Source organism: Trematomus bernacchii, unplaced genomic scaffold (assembly GCF_902827165.1).
Source record: "Trematomus bernacchii unplaced genomic scaffold, fTreBer1.1, whole genome shotgun sequence".
Lineage (NCBI taxonomy): Eukaryota > Metazoa > Chordata > Actinopteri > Perciformes > Nototheniidae > Trematomus > Trematomus bernacchii.
The window spans coordinates 9732176-9747192 of NW_022987739.1; positions in this window are offsets into that span (position 1 = coordinate 9732176).

The window sequence follows — 15017 nt, forward strand, 5'->3', positions numbered from 1 at the left end:
GTGCAGATTATATACGAAGAGGATTATACAAACCCATTACATTCATTGGTTTGATTTAAAGCCTCTTGTCCAGCTTCTTTCCTGTGTTTCTGTAACAAAGGCACTGACTGTTTTAATGAGGCTTGCAAACCTTTTTATATACAGTGTAGCCTATGTTGCAAACATAGCTCTTAAGACAGGCTCACATGTTTCATGCTGAGAGAGCCTCACTTGAACTGAAGGGGCACTACACTTTTCTTCCAATCAGCTCCACCGAAAGGTCAGAGGTCATATCACAGGTACAGAGCAGGGATTTGTTGAAAAGATTGGAGAATATATCAAACTACTGTAAATACAGTTTGGCATTCTCAAAGAGAAATGCAAGCAAACTCATGGACTCAAAGCAAGGACAAAATATAGCTTTTTGGAAGTCAGCTAAAAATAAATGTACCCAAAACACGTGTCGGTGATAATAACCATTCAAAAACAACGACAGAAGCCAACGTCAAAAATGCAAATCAGAATATCACCATATTTTCTCACTTCATACCGCCATAGTGTTTCATTGCGGATGTTCGACTTGTAACAGGGTAAAGTGAGATCACAGTGAGGTTTGTGGCTTACCCACAGTAAACAGTCAATTGTTTCTGAAGCCGCTCTGAGGCCTGTACTACGAAGCTGGATTTTCGCTTAGCCGGCTAAATTCAGGGAAATCTCGGGCTTTCCGGTCCTACGACGCTGGTTCTCTTTTTAGCAGGCTAGATTTCCATGGTAACTTATGCTGAGCGGCAAACCTGCTCCGGAGCAGGTTAGGTTGCAGGCTAAGAGATCAACTCAGTGAAAGCACTGCCTGCTGACCAATCAGAGCTCCGTGTGCGGAGTTTAAAGCGATCAATTCATATTACAGGATAGAGGAAATACAGAAAAACTGCCATTGCAGGAAAGACTGCCGGCCAAAATCAACTGACTGTGTGAACGTGAAAATTAATAGAATATCCCCTCCCATCTTCAGAGCAATCTGACTATTATAATATTAGCGTTAAGAAAGCTTACTTAAATATCTGCCACGACATAAGTAACCGGATCAGAGTAACATTAAGTACAGTCCGCGGCACTGTGAGTGCAGACGTAGATGTGTCCCATTATCATTCATATCATATCACATCATAATGTATCATATATTTCCTTATCTGAGTCAGCTGAGCCGTATCTGGCCGTGCAACACTCACAGTGTCACATACTGTATGCAGAAGTATTATTTTAAGCAACACATTAAGTTGACGAAACACTCGAGTCAAATGTAATTAAAGTCAGATCGTGTCTTGGACGGGGCAGTGATTTCATAAACCTGTTAATGTACGCATTCAAACCCTTTTTCTTTTACCAGCTGTATTCACCTTGCAGGTGCAGCTATGTGGCTTTTATCCTGGATAAAGTGTTTAAGTCATGGATGTTTAAAGTTTAACTTCTTCATATTTGACTAATATTAAAGTTCACTTTTCATTCAGGAAGTATGACGCTGCGCTGTCAGTACGCTTCTCCGTGTTTGAGATTGGTCGAATGCTCCAAATACCACCCCTTTCATGTGAACGTGCACCTAACTAGATAGGACACGGCTGGCTTGAGCGATCCACTTGATAACCAGCGTCGTAGTACAGCTTAGCGCCAGCGCGTATGTTTTGGCTTAGGCCAACCGGCTAACTCCAACATATCCAGGTTAGGTTGAACCAGCTTCGTAGTACAGGCCTCGGGTGTGTTTCAAAGATTATTTTTCAATGTCTGGAGCACAACAAATTTCACTTCATTTGTATTTGTTCCGCTCATGGTACGCAAAACCCAATGTACAATAATTGCCAACAAAACATGTCTCTACAAACACACCATTGAGCGAAAAGGAGCAGGGAGAAGAAACAAATCTTATATGACCTGCCCCTTTCTAAAAAAAACAAAAATAAATAGAAATAGATGGTCTGCCCTTCATAATAATTTGTTTTTTTTCACAGCCAAACATAACAGTATCTTAGGATACTAAGAGAAACACAAAGAATACTTATTTCCCACTTGACGGTTAACGGAAAGAAACAAAACAACAAAAAACAACAACACCAAAACATCACATGTATAAGGAAAAGGAAAAGTGCAACACCCTCATCTGACTCCTACTGGAGAAGAAGGTGGAAAGCGGCGCATAATAATAATAATAATAATAATAATAATAATAATAATAATAATAATAATAATAATAATAATAATAATAATAATAATAACAAATGGAATGTGAGTTAACAATTGTACTGGATAATATTATAATAGCTTTTACTGTATAACCTCAGCAGATAAAACTGAAACTATTTACCTAGTCGGATACCAGTGGGAATGAGCGTTAGAATAACGTTTTGTAACATGGTTAAAAATAGCAAAGAAAACGTCAGATAAAATGAAATAACATTTTAACTTACTGCATACTTTGTTAAATAATCACAGAGAAAGTAGCATTTCACATCTCGTTTTTTTTTTCACACATTAAAATCGAACACGAAGGCCACTTGCATAACGCTTAGCTAGGTGCCTCCCTTTTAAGAATCACAATGACGAATTCATACAAAAGCCTTCAGCATCTTTTCTGTAGACTGCTCACGGATGCAGAGGGTGGCAACATGCAGGAAGGTGCAGCTTAAAGTAAATGTTGACAGCTTTAGCCTTCATAAAGTATGTATGGCCCCTTGCAATATATATGGATATCTGAAACATTTGTTTAGATTTTCTACATGATTATGTGGCTCCAGTTCTTCCTTTTCTCTCTCCATTTTGATTAATTTACATTTATAACCTCTCAGCATACTTTTCATGAACCCTGGGAAAACAAATGCAACCCTCTGTCACTCAACAACAAAATGTTTGGATAAAAGACTGTAAGCAGTGTCATACATTTAGTCTTTCAGTGCTTTCTGACAGTAAACTGTATACTCATTTCAGATCTGTCTGGATTTCTGTAATCTAACTAAACAGAGAACACACAGGAGGAGAGAAGAGGCTGTCAGATCCTTGTATTTATCTGTGGATCTGTCTCTCACTGTCTTCTGCTCATCCAGTCCCAACCTCTCTCTCCTCCCTCTCTTTGAACTTGTCTCAAATGTTTTCTTCTTTCATCTCCCTTTCTCTCCAACGATCGGAGGAATGCCAAAGTCTCTAGAGAAGCCAGATAGAAGCAGGCATTGCATTCCTGTCTGCGTTGCTGTGTCGAGGTGGACAGGTTAAACAGGAGGCTGGAGGCACGTGACTCTTCTGGTGATGATGGGAACAAAACCCAGAGGAATCCATCTCTGTAACCTCCAGCCCCCGCTTCAACTCTTCTGACTGGAGAGTTCAGTTTCTCAGGCTCTCAGTCTCACACCTAGTCATAGCACAGTTTAGCCATGTTGACGTTTATCCTAAGCCTTTATTATAGACAGAGAGAGAGGTGACAATAAATGAAAGAGAGAAATGTGCTATAATAGTCCCCAGTGTTGCAGCTTTGTACAATATTGCAGAGAAAATCAAATGACATGTCTTTTGAGCTGACGAAGGTTTCTAAATAATTGACCAAATCAACAATCCGTCACTTACCCTGTGTTCTCAGCTGTCCTAATTCTGTCTTAGTTGACAAGAGGCAATCATTTAACATTTGCGATGTTTCGTGTTGCAGTAACTTTGCAATATGTTCAATGTAAAGTCTTCCTTATTCCTTAAAAACAAAACCATCTGGGGGAGTGCTGTTTCCGTCAAAATGTACAGTATTAGCTAATGCAATTTATGTGAAAGTAAACACTTTTTGGTGACATGGCTGACTATTATGCGATGGTTTAAAATAAGCGCTTGGTTTTAGGAGCAAGTGCTTTTGAATAAATAGCAAAAAATATATAAATAAATGCAGGTTGTTTGTTAATATGTCTACGCTAGATTCTGTTGACAGAGCAAGCTCCTAAAAACACAAACAACCAGTCACACAAAGCTATGTTCCTTTCACCCTTGGTTTGTAAAGTATGCACACACACAGTGTTCAAGAACAATCCCATGTAATCACAAGAATCCTGACTGGGTGCATTCCTGTCGCACAGAGTTAGAGAGATTTGCTTATTAGAGCAAACAATGGTATCTGTCAATTTCATTTTCATAAGCTGAAAGATTACAGAGCGATGTGCTGATCCTCTGTATCCAGTCCAGCACACTGAAACTCCTCTGCTTTCCCACGTCTGATCTGCACCATGTTGTATGTGAATTAAGCAAACTTATGGTCAGGGGGTTTCAAACCCTGCTCACATGTTCTGTACAGTAAACTCTTTCCATATTATGAAACCATAAGGTTAGTGTGTATACATTACAACCACTAACAACTTTCCTGTTATTAAACCACGCTTATTCTAATGGCATCTCTCAGTCACTATGGTGCCAATATTCAAATGTACGAGCACTTTCTCAGGTGTTATTGCTAAAGTATTGCAGAGGCGCATCTGTTCAGACCTGCTGAACATTTTAATGAGCCGTCGCACCTGAAAGTCTGCATTGCTGTATCATTGAAAATGATGTGCTGATTCAGAGCAGCAAACCGGATTAATGCACAAGAGAAATGATTAATGGCACAAAAATGTGCGCAAATTGTAACAATATAAGCAGTTGTACATGCACTGTGGAAGTGGTTTTTAAGAAAACTCATATTATAAATATTGCAAACAAATATTCTATCTATTTTAGCGGAAAATCCATGACAAAGCTACAACACAAAAGTACAAAAACATACAACAAAATCACTCTGTAACACTTTCATTTTTGCGTGTAATATGAACAAATTAAAGCTATTTTCAATAAATGATCAGTTGTGCCGGGCTGATTTACTGTTGTTTGTTTTTTAACAATCCTGAATGCACCTGCATAGACTTCTTATGTGCGTGTTCAAAAGCATGTGCATGAAAACCTTATTGTCTGGATGTTTGTGCAGTGTGTCAGATTATCTGGTGTTGTGTGTGTGTGTGTGTGTGTGTGTGTGTGTGTGTGTGTGTGTGTGTGTGTGTGTGTGTGTGTGTGTGTGTGTGTGTGTGTGTGTGTGTGTGTGTGTGTGTGTGTGTGTGTGTGTGTGTGTGTGTGTGTGTGTGTGTGTGTGTGTGTGTGTGTGTGTGTATGCAGGTGGAGGAAAGAGGGGGCAGCTTGCAGCAGGGGACCGGAGAATTAAATGAAGGAAACGGGAAGGAAATGACGAAGGCTTGCTCTCCGAAACTGCAAAACTGCCACTCTCCCTTCGTCGTCCTGTATGGAAACTTGTAACAAGCACACACAGACACACACACACACATACTCACACACAGCCTGTTGTTGTTGTGACTGTGATGAAAACCCTGGTTTACGGGATCTGAGACACAGGATGGGAGACAATGAACTTAGAGAATAGAAAGAGAGAAAGAGGGGGAAGAAATAAGTCATGTTCGAGGCAGACAGAGTGTATATGAAAGACAAACAAAGAAAAATGAAAAACAAGTGGGAAGACAAAGACAAACCTGACTTCCCTGCACAGCAAAAATGTAATGGCAACTGTTTGACACTTATATAACACAATATAACTTTAGATCAGTTAGCAAGTGTTATCCTACTTTCCAAGCAGAAATCTTAGACAGAATATAACTACAACAGTTTTCACTTTTATTCAGCACCTGTTTTGTCAAAGTCAGCGTCCCATTTTTTAAAAGGCTGTCATCTCGGTTTGACAGTTAGCTCTTGAAAAATAAATGTTTTCAGTGTAAGCAGGCAAAATGATTACTGCACATGTATTGGCTGAGCTGTGGACGAATGAAGCTTTCATACACTTTATCCTGAGAGTGAGGCAGCATAGGAAGTCAGCTCTTCCTCATTGATCACTGATAACCCGGTGGCAGCGAGCTCCAGAGGCGACACTAACATTGTTGTTGCCGTCACAACACGACAGGCCTTCACTTTAACCACGCTGCAGGGCCATAGCAGCAACACAAGCAGCTTTAATGTAAATCACAGAATACACACATTGTTGATGTAGGGACTCTCATTTCCTTTACATTCAAGGACTCTGGGACAAACATGACTCATCTGCAGGGACTTGACACAATAACAAGAAAGGAACGTCAAAGGGAAGTCAAAGGTCACTACAAGAATGTCATTGGAATGTTTGTTATCGCATATTTTCACACAAATGCACACACACACACACACACACACACACACACACACACACACACACACACACACACACACACACACACACACACGCACACACACACTTTTGATGTCCCGAAAAAAAGAATCTGGGTCTCGTCTTTCAGCTCAACAATGTTGTTTTGATTTAGATTGTGTGTTCTGCGAAACAATTGAGTGAGATTCATCATGTAACATAAAAAGCATGTTTCCCTCTTTGACTTACGAGCATGTTGTATGTAATACAGAGGTGACATCTTGTTTAAATTTGCGTGTGTGTGTTGGTACATTTCAGTTTTCTTTTTAAATGTTTTTTTAATGATCATGCTCTGTGAGGGATATGACTGTTTGTCCAGTGTGCATGCTTACTTTTTATATGTCTCATTGTTGGTGTTTTATGTAAAGCACTTGTAATTGACTTGTTGCTGAAATGTGCTATATAAATAAACTTGCTTTGCCTTGAGTCAGACTTTGTGTTATTTGCTTTTAATCATCAGGGCATGGCACCAACCAGATACACAACATCCCATTCTGTGATATAAAAGTGTTAAACTCTATGTCACATGCTTAAACTCATGACAGATTTTTAAATGAGCCCACAGATATAAACTGGCAGACTGTAAAAAGCTGTTCTAATGACAACTGCTGAGTTTGATTTCTAATGCAACAAAATAAATCTCTTAATCAGTAATGTTTTTAGAAAAGATAAACCTCCTAATAGTTAATATATTACAAAGTTTCATGAAACCTTGCTGGTGTAAGCACACAGAGTAAGGTGGCCCTTTACCAGGAGCAATCCTCTGTTGAACAGGAAGTGATGTTTTATGTTCTTGGCAGCAGCAACAGGGGGATAAGCTGAAGAAAAACGTTGTTGTTGGCTTCACAAAATAACAACCCTGACTAAACTCCAACACCAGTACAGAAACTGATGAGAATCTAAAAAATCTATACATGGCATAAATAAAATAAAAGCAAAGTTGACTAAATATCTGTCACATTAAGGTCTACTGCCAAATGGGCATAGCAATAGCCACGGGCACTGTGGGTTTCCTAGACGGTGTGTGGCTCATTAGCCCCGATGACATGCTAATTCCCTGGAGACAGCGTTGTGAGGGGGGGTGAGATTACAGTCTGGCAGTGGACGTCCAGCAAGGTTGCTCTGTTGTTTTGTTAGAGCTCATGGCCTGTGTCTTAAGAGGCTATAAGAGGCTTGGAGGAGATGAGCTGCCATCTGGCCAAATACTGAACAGGCAGTCGCACCTGGTCGGGAAATGTTGACGCCACTGATGGAGCATCGGATGCTGCTGACGGAAAACAAGGATTCTCCCACCTGTGACGACATTGTGAAGAGATGATGCAAGGTGATTTGAATAAAGTGAAAACAATTTTTAAATCTGAAATATGGTCTTTATGCAATTCATTTATCCTTACTTATAGCTCCTTGTTGTTTGATTTATTTATTCATAATATATATATACTTTAAAAATATAATTTTTCTTTTAAGGAAAATCATTAATACAAATATTAACAGAAATGAACATGTATTAAAAATGATGAATCTTCATGGTATATTTTGCTTGTAAAAAACATTACCTAGCATAAAAACATAACAAGAAATATATATATCTATACATACCTTAAAGGGGACCTTTCATGCAAAATGCACTTTGTGATGTCTTTTCTACATAAATACATGTATGTGTCCCCGGTGTGTCAGGGAACTCACACAGCGTCAGAAAATAAAACCCTCTCTCTTTTCCTCCGTACCCAAATCTCTAAAAACGGGGGTACAACGGAGCTGATCCAGATTTGCGTCCGATATGACGTAATATCGGAAATGTGGACCCACGGCACTATCAGAAAGTTGCTATCAGAAACAATGTCCGACTGTTTTGGACGTAATATGGTCAGTGTTCACATTAGCATGGCTAATACTCAGAGCTAACCTGTACTGGAGAGCATGTGTGTGAAGAAGCTGGATATAAAAAGGAACTCACCTTGTGGTATAACCGGCAAGAGAGAAAGCCTTTGAGCTCCATACGGTTTCAGAAATAATCCTTGATAATCCATGATATGGCGTTTCATCACTACAGTATTTAGTTTAGACAGTAGCTGCCGGGTCCCGCATGAGCTCAGACCCCTCCCTTTTTATTTGTTATCAATTTTTTAAAGCTTTATACCCAGAATCAGCACTTTTGAAACAGGAAGTAAAATAGAGGATATGAGGCATGGCTAGAATGGGTGATCTGCTTGGTATTTTGAGCAAAACACTTCATAGACATGTTTTTTATATATTTGCATATATCTGAGACCTATGCTATTGCCTAAAAATAGCATGATAGGTGACCTTTAACATAAATTGACATGTATTCACAAGCATATGTACAGATGTACGTTTACATACATACACCATATACCTTCTTAATAATAATAATAATAATAGATTACATTTGTATAGCGCCTTTCAAGGGATCCAAGGCCGTTTTACATGGTGAACAAACAAACAAACAAACAAACAAACAAACAAACAAAACAAAAGGAGCAAATAATAGAGTAAACAATTAAATAAATAGCAGTAGGAGTGGAAGCAGGGGGACTGTGATGGGTTAGGGGACAAAGGCCATGGTGAACAGGTGAGTTTTTAATGATGATTCTTACTCAAACAAGATGTTAACAAACATGCCATGACCTTCTTCCAGTTTATTTTTGTCAGGCCCCTGCAGATGAATCATGTTTGTCCCTCAGCTCTGTGTCCTTAAATCAATGTTTTAGGAACAGCACAGACCTGCAGGAAGGGAACATGCTGGCACAGAGCCTTCACCATACCAGTCTGCTCATGTCTGTCAAAGGCATTCATGCTTCAAAAACAGTTTACTTTGTGTACTGTTATAGCTGTAAAAATGACAGCTCTCCACAGATTCAAATATTTTGATATGTATTTAAGCCACCGCAACACTGCATCACAGGTCCTGTCAGTCAGTCATGTAGACTATGTGCTGATTAAGTACACTCCTTTAGTGACTCAAGGAGAAACTCACATTAGAGAACACCCAACCGGGAAATAGAGTGTCACCTATACTTCTCTATTTTTCATTTTAGTGTGACTCTAAGGAGTGGTTCTTAGAAACAACTGATAAACATTGCTGGATTATTAAATTCCCATCTCAGGGAAACGTGTGGTTTGGACAGTCTGCCTTAAGTGTAGAAACACAAAGGCATGAATGCTGCTTTGCTCTTTTCATGCAGTAACTTCTGATGTTCAGTTCTTCTGAAACCTCCTGATAGGGGTTAAGGGGTCAAACCTGGGAATCAATCACCTCAACAGTGTAAGCTTTTAACGGCACAAATAAAAAGCTCAGCATTGGGAAGGTGACCAAGAGGGATGTGGCCAATAAAAGACTGTTCTTAAGCTGCAAAAATGACTCAACAAAATATTCTCTCAAACTATAATATTGTAGTTTACAAATGTTTAGGTTTTCAGTGGTAAATCTGCACACAATGCTGGTTCACAACAAAATTGCATCTACAAAATAACCGATCTAAAATTCATTTTTATATTATTTCATTCTACAAAACCAAGGATTTGGCCTCTCGTTTTTGATATACATGAGTTGGAAAAACGGTAACAATATTCTGACCATAATGCCATACCTAATAAACCGTAAAAGTGAAATTGGACTTAAAGTTTTTACCATGATTGAAAACTTTCCAATGCTATGTGGTAGACTTAACAGAAATAAAGAAACACTCCTGAGGGTACCCTCCATTTTTTATGGTCAGTGTCTCCCTCCTAAATTGTGTATGGCAGCGGTTTTCAAAGTGTGAGGCACGCCTCCCCTGGGGGGCGCCAGAGAGCTTCAGGGGAGGCGCAGCGTGAGAAAAAAATTACGAGAAACAGTGAAATCTAGCTAGTTAACTTCAGCTAACTTTATGCGAGCGGCAACATGGATCGATTTTTAGTGAAGTTACCTAAAGTGAAAGACAGCGTCTGGCAGAAAACGTCACTTGCACACTTTTGGCTGTCTGTGGAGACCATGGATGTATAATAAGAACTGGATACAGCGTGGGAGGCGGGGCCTCGTTCATTCGTATGAGAGTTGCGCATTGGCGCATGAAGACAAAATGGCCCAACTTTTGAGAGAGCGAAACGTCACGAAAGTATTCCTATAGTCATATAATCCGTTCTTATCGTGCATCCATGGGTAAAGGTAAAACTCATGTAGTACTAAACACATCACATGAACGTCCCGGGGGGCGCGGTCCCGTGGGTTAGATCCGCGTTCATAATGCCGAGGAAAATAACTCTCAGAATAACGTTATTAGCACATTTTACAACTTGAGGACTGAATGTTTTTAATAAGGGCTATACAAATGTTCATACTGAGTAGTTTATTTAGTTTAATATAAAATTATCCAACGATTTACAGACGTCTCTTTCCCAATGTTAGTCAATGGGAAAAAGTATTTCCGGACCCAGCGACTGATACGGAAGTGTAGTACCGCCGTTTGGCCACAACGAATATTTTCCTCAGAGTCCGGCGCACTTCCTGGGGGCTTGGTGGAGACCCAGGGTGTTTCTCAATGTCGAGGACGCTTGCTTGGTAGCACATGTCTTCCGAGTCACTTGCTTCAGAAGCGAGGCAAGAATCCTTCCTAGCCTCGGAAAACGAAGAATTGTGGAACAGGCTAACAGGTTTTGAAATAAAAGTTGTGGCTCATCGGACATTTATGAGAGAAAATCCCTAATGTCCGAGTGCAAGTAAATGCAGCACAAGACGCGAGCCTTGTAACCCCTCCCCCGGCCTTGGCACGAGCGAGGAAATGTGATTGGCGGCGATTTCATTTGAACGGGATGGCGCATTCGGAACCAAGTAGACGGAAGGAATTAGGTATTTGCGGTCTACAATGTCAGAGAAGAGACTGTCAAGTTTGGCTGTACTCAGCATTGAATCAAAACGCACTAAAGCTTTAGATCTTAATGAGTTTGTGAGGCGTTTTGCTGAACAAGATGGTAATCGCCGCATTCAGCTGTTATAGGCATGCCAACTTGATGCTCTGCTCACGGATGACTCGATGAGCATAACAAACTGTTAAGATGATGACCTTACGTGTGTAAATATATATTTTCCTTTGTGGGGGTCTTCCCCCAAAAAACTGTTTTAAGTCCTGAGAAAGTCAAATAAGACGGTGTGTAAAACTACACTGACAAGCCAAAAAAAAGTAACCACTTTGATTTAACTAGGCCAGTAGGTAAGGGCATTCCACTGGATAATAATACCCCTGCATTATAGCAACAACAACAATAATAATAATAATAATAATAGCAATAATAATTGGGAGGGGGGGCGCGGCTGTTCTTATGTTCTCTGAGGGGAGGCTCACCTTCCCACACTTTGAAAACCCCTGGTGTATGGGTAATTGGGCTGCATGAGAAATGTCAAAATAAAATGTAATTGTTATTTAATACAACAAGCGAAAGATTCTGTGATGCACTAAAAGCGTATAAAGCCATAGTGTTAAAAAAAAAAAAAAAAAAATGTTTTCTCAGATCTTGGGACTCGACATTATGGGTTTTCCCTACCATGGACTACTAAAAATCACTGAAATATATACACATAAAAGTATGTTTTATATGAGGAGTATGGCAACAGTAAAAAAAAAAGAATCCTCTCAATGTTTAGTTAATGACAACATTTTGTCATCTTCTATTTTCTACAAGTGCAAAGTTGACTGTATTCAAAGGACCAGGCCGTCTATTGATAAGCATTCAGCTGGGCTCCAAGCTCAAGGCTTATAAATAGACTTGTCATGGATGACGTCTGATGACATGCTGGCAAAATGCTATGAGTGGAACACAGTTACTCACTGACACAATGCTCTGCACAGCATTGATCTAAATGCAGTGGTCAATGAAAAGGTTTGGCTGATGCTCGTCATTCGGCTCAATAGAAAAAGTAATATATTTAAGAATAATAAGTGTGAAAACTCAAAACACCCTTAGCCTGAAGTGCAGCGTGGATAATAAAGCTCATGCATTCAGATGACAGGCTCATAAAACTACAGCGACCTGCAAAGCGGATAAACACACGTACGATTTTTGATAGTAATGTACATGTAAATATTCATACTGAGGGTTTTTCCTGTTTACATTGGGAATATACTTGTATTTTGCATATCTAGCTTCTGCACCAAGTTTTTCTGTCAGCAGATAAAAGCACCAAAACACACACACACACACACACACACACACACACACACACACACACACACACACACACACACACACACACACACACACAGAGAACCATGTGCATCCTATGGGACATGGCTATGAACTGAGGTGTTGGACATTGCATCTGTTTCCTGTCTGTATTTGAAACAGGAAAATTGCACATGTGGATTTCACCATGGTTTCCTCAGGTAAGATCTGAAAAATAGGCCACAGTATCTATTACATAAAGATGCTCAAAACCTGCTTCCACTTTGCTCCACTGACCAATAGTTGCAAAGGGAAGCAAGTGTTTTGGGGGCATAGATGTCCCCTCAACTCTCCCCCTATACAAAACATGCTGATGGGTATCACAAAAAAAAAAAAAAAAGCCTCCCAAACCCTACAGCAGCGTTAAAAAAAATCTTGAAACGCTTCTGCCCATTCACTTTGAATGGGGTGACGTCACTTTCCCTCACTTTTCGCCGAAATGCATTGTGGGCAGGCGAGCGGAGATTTTCAGGATTTTGAGGATTCAAAGTTGAACAATGTTCAACTTTTGAGGCTGAGGTGGAAGCGTCAGCCAATCAAATCCCGTGTACGCAAATCTGACAGTTCAAGCTCTAGCCAATCAAACGGCGTGTATGCTGGGAGAGACATACCGCAGGTCATTTCCTCATATTCCAAAAAATGGAGGAGAAATTAGCGTTAGCGAATCAATCACCCGGTGCTTTATGACCAGACCTACCGGGATATAAACCGGAGGAGCCAGGCATGGAGGGAGGTGGCAGAGACAGTGGTAGGTTTTCGCCTGTTTGGGGAGTTTATATCCAGTTTACTTCGGGCTTTTTTGCTTCGTATGTCGCGGGCGGGGAGATTCATGTGATTGGTTGCTCGCAAAAAATCCTCAAGCTTCAGATACGCCCACCTCCAAGATTTTTTTAACGCTGCTGTGTAGACGTACCGTTACAGAATGAGGATCCCATTTTGGATTCTTCATTCTCTTCAAAAAGAAAGTCTGTCTGAGTGTCACACCGTGATTTTCTCTCTCCCCTCTGTTATTATTCCATTTCCTCCCCGTGTGCGGAAAGACCGAAATAACCCTGCTGAAATCTATGGCCCTCCAGGGGCAGAGCTTTTGTGTCCGAGCAAGTGGAAAACAAGAGCCGCGGTGGCTGAATGGGACACTGCGATATCTCCAGTTCAAGGCCTCATGGGGCTTTGCCCATAGACACAGACATGGCTCATTACATGAGCAGACTGTATGGACGCCGACTGAGAAGTGTCTTGTGAGACACTCAGCATGTATGATTCACGGGGGGATTTGTAAGTTGGACTTTTGTCCGGAGCTGAATGATGACTGAGTGCACAGTGATGAGATATTCTGTGAGTACCTGCAACTGTGTATGTGGTCAACTGAGGAAGGCAAGTTTATGATGCTAACTTCGGCGAAACTAACATAAAGTTTAATAATACTTTTGATAATCTTGCTTCTTCCCATTAACTACATCTCTTGTCTTGCACAATAAACACCAACACCAACATGGTACTACAAGTCTGGTGATGGTTTCTATACCGGGAAGCAAGAAAATGAGCATGACCAGTTGCTCGTCCATTCCAGTTTGAAACATTACATGTTACTTGTTAGACGCTTTTATCCAAAGCGACTTACATACTCAATACTGTGGGCAATCCCCACAGGAGCAATTTGGGGTGAAGTGTCTTGCCCAGGGACACAACGACATGCTGACTGCAGTGGGACTCGAACTTGCTATCCTCTGATTCGAAGATCAGCGCACTAATCCACTGCGCCACACGCCTCCTCAGAAACAGAGGCACTGTAGCCACAGTAAGAAAGAAAGTTAAAATGTCAATCATGTGCGTCTTTTGGTTGTGTCGTTTTCATAATATGTAACTACAATTTTATGTAATGTAACCATCCTATGCTTCAAAAGTTTAACAGCAAACTCCCACTTTCTTGACCTAAAATGTTATCGTTTAAATCGACTAAGAACATAATATAAGTCATAAATAATTTTGTTTTTTAGGGTGATCTTACAACATTTGTCCAAGGACTATGGATAACAAAATAGCCCCTTGGCTAACTCTGCTGCATTTACACTGTCCCTGCAAAATAACAAAAGAAAGACAGAAAGGAAGAACGAAAACATGATGAACAAGTATTTGTCTCTTGCCAATAATAATTCTACTGTAGATTTATTTTCTTCAAAAATGAGAAGGATGGTGGAATGGAATGTACTTTTCCTCGCTATACTTAGATTTTTGACCAAACATCTACAAAACAAGTGACAACTCATAGTTCTAAGCTGTTTAATGCTAAAGATACAATGTTAACACGCTAACAGGCGTGTTAACCAAGTTTGTTAGCATGGTACAAACCATTTGCAAAACATCAGTTAATTGGAATTACCATGTGAGCATTTTAGCATGCTCATGTTAACATCTAGCTAAAAGCAACTCTGTGCCTTATACAGACTCACAGAGCTTCCAGCATGGCCGTAGACTCCTTGTCTCCACATTCATTGTTTTCTTCCAAGTTGCTCATCTTAGATTATATAACCCAACTGCATAAAATCACTGACATCTATCTGAATTTTCAGACACAGTCCCTTTT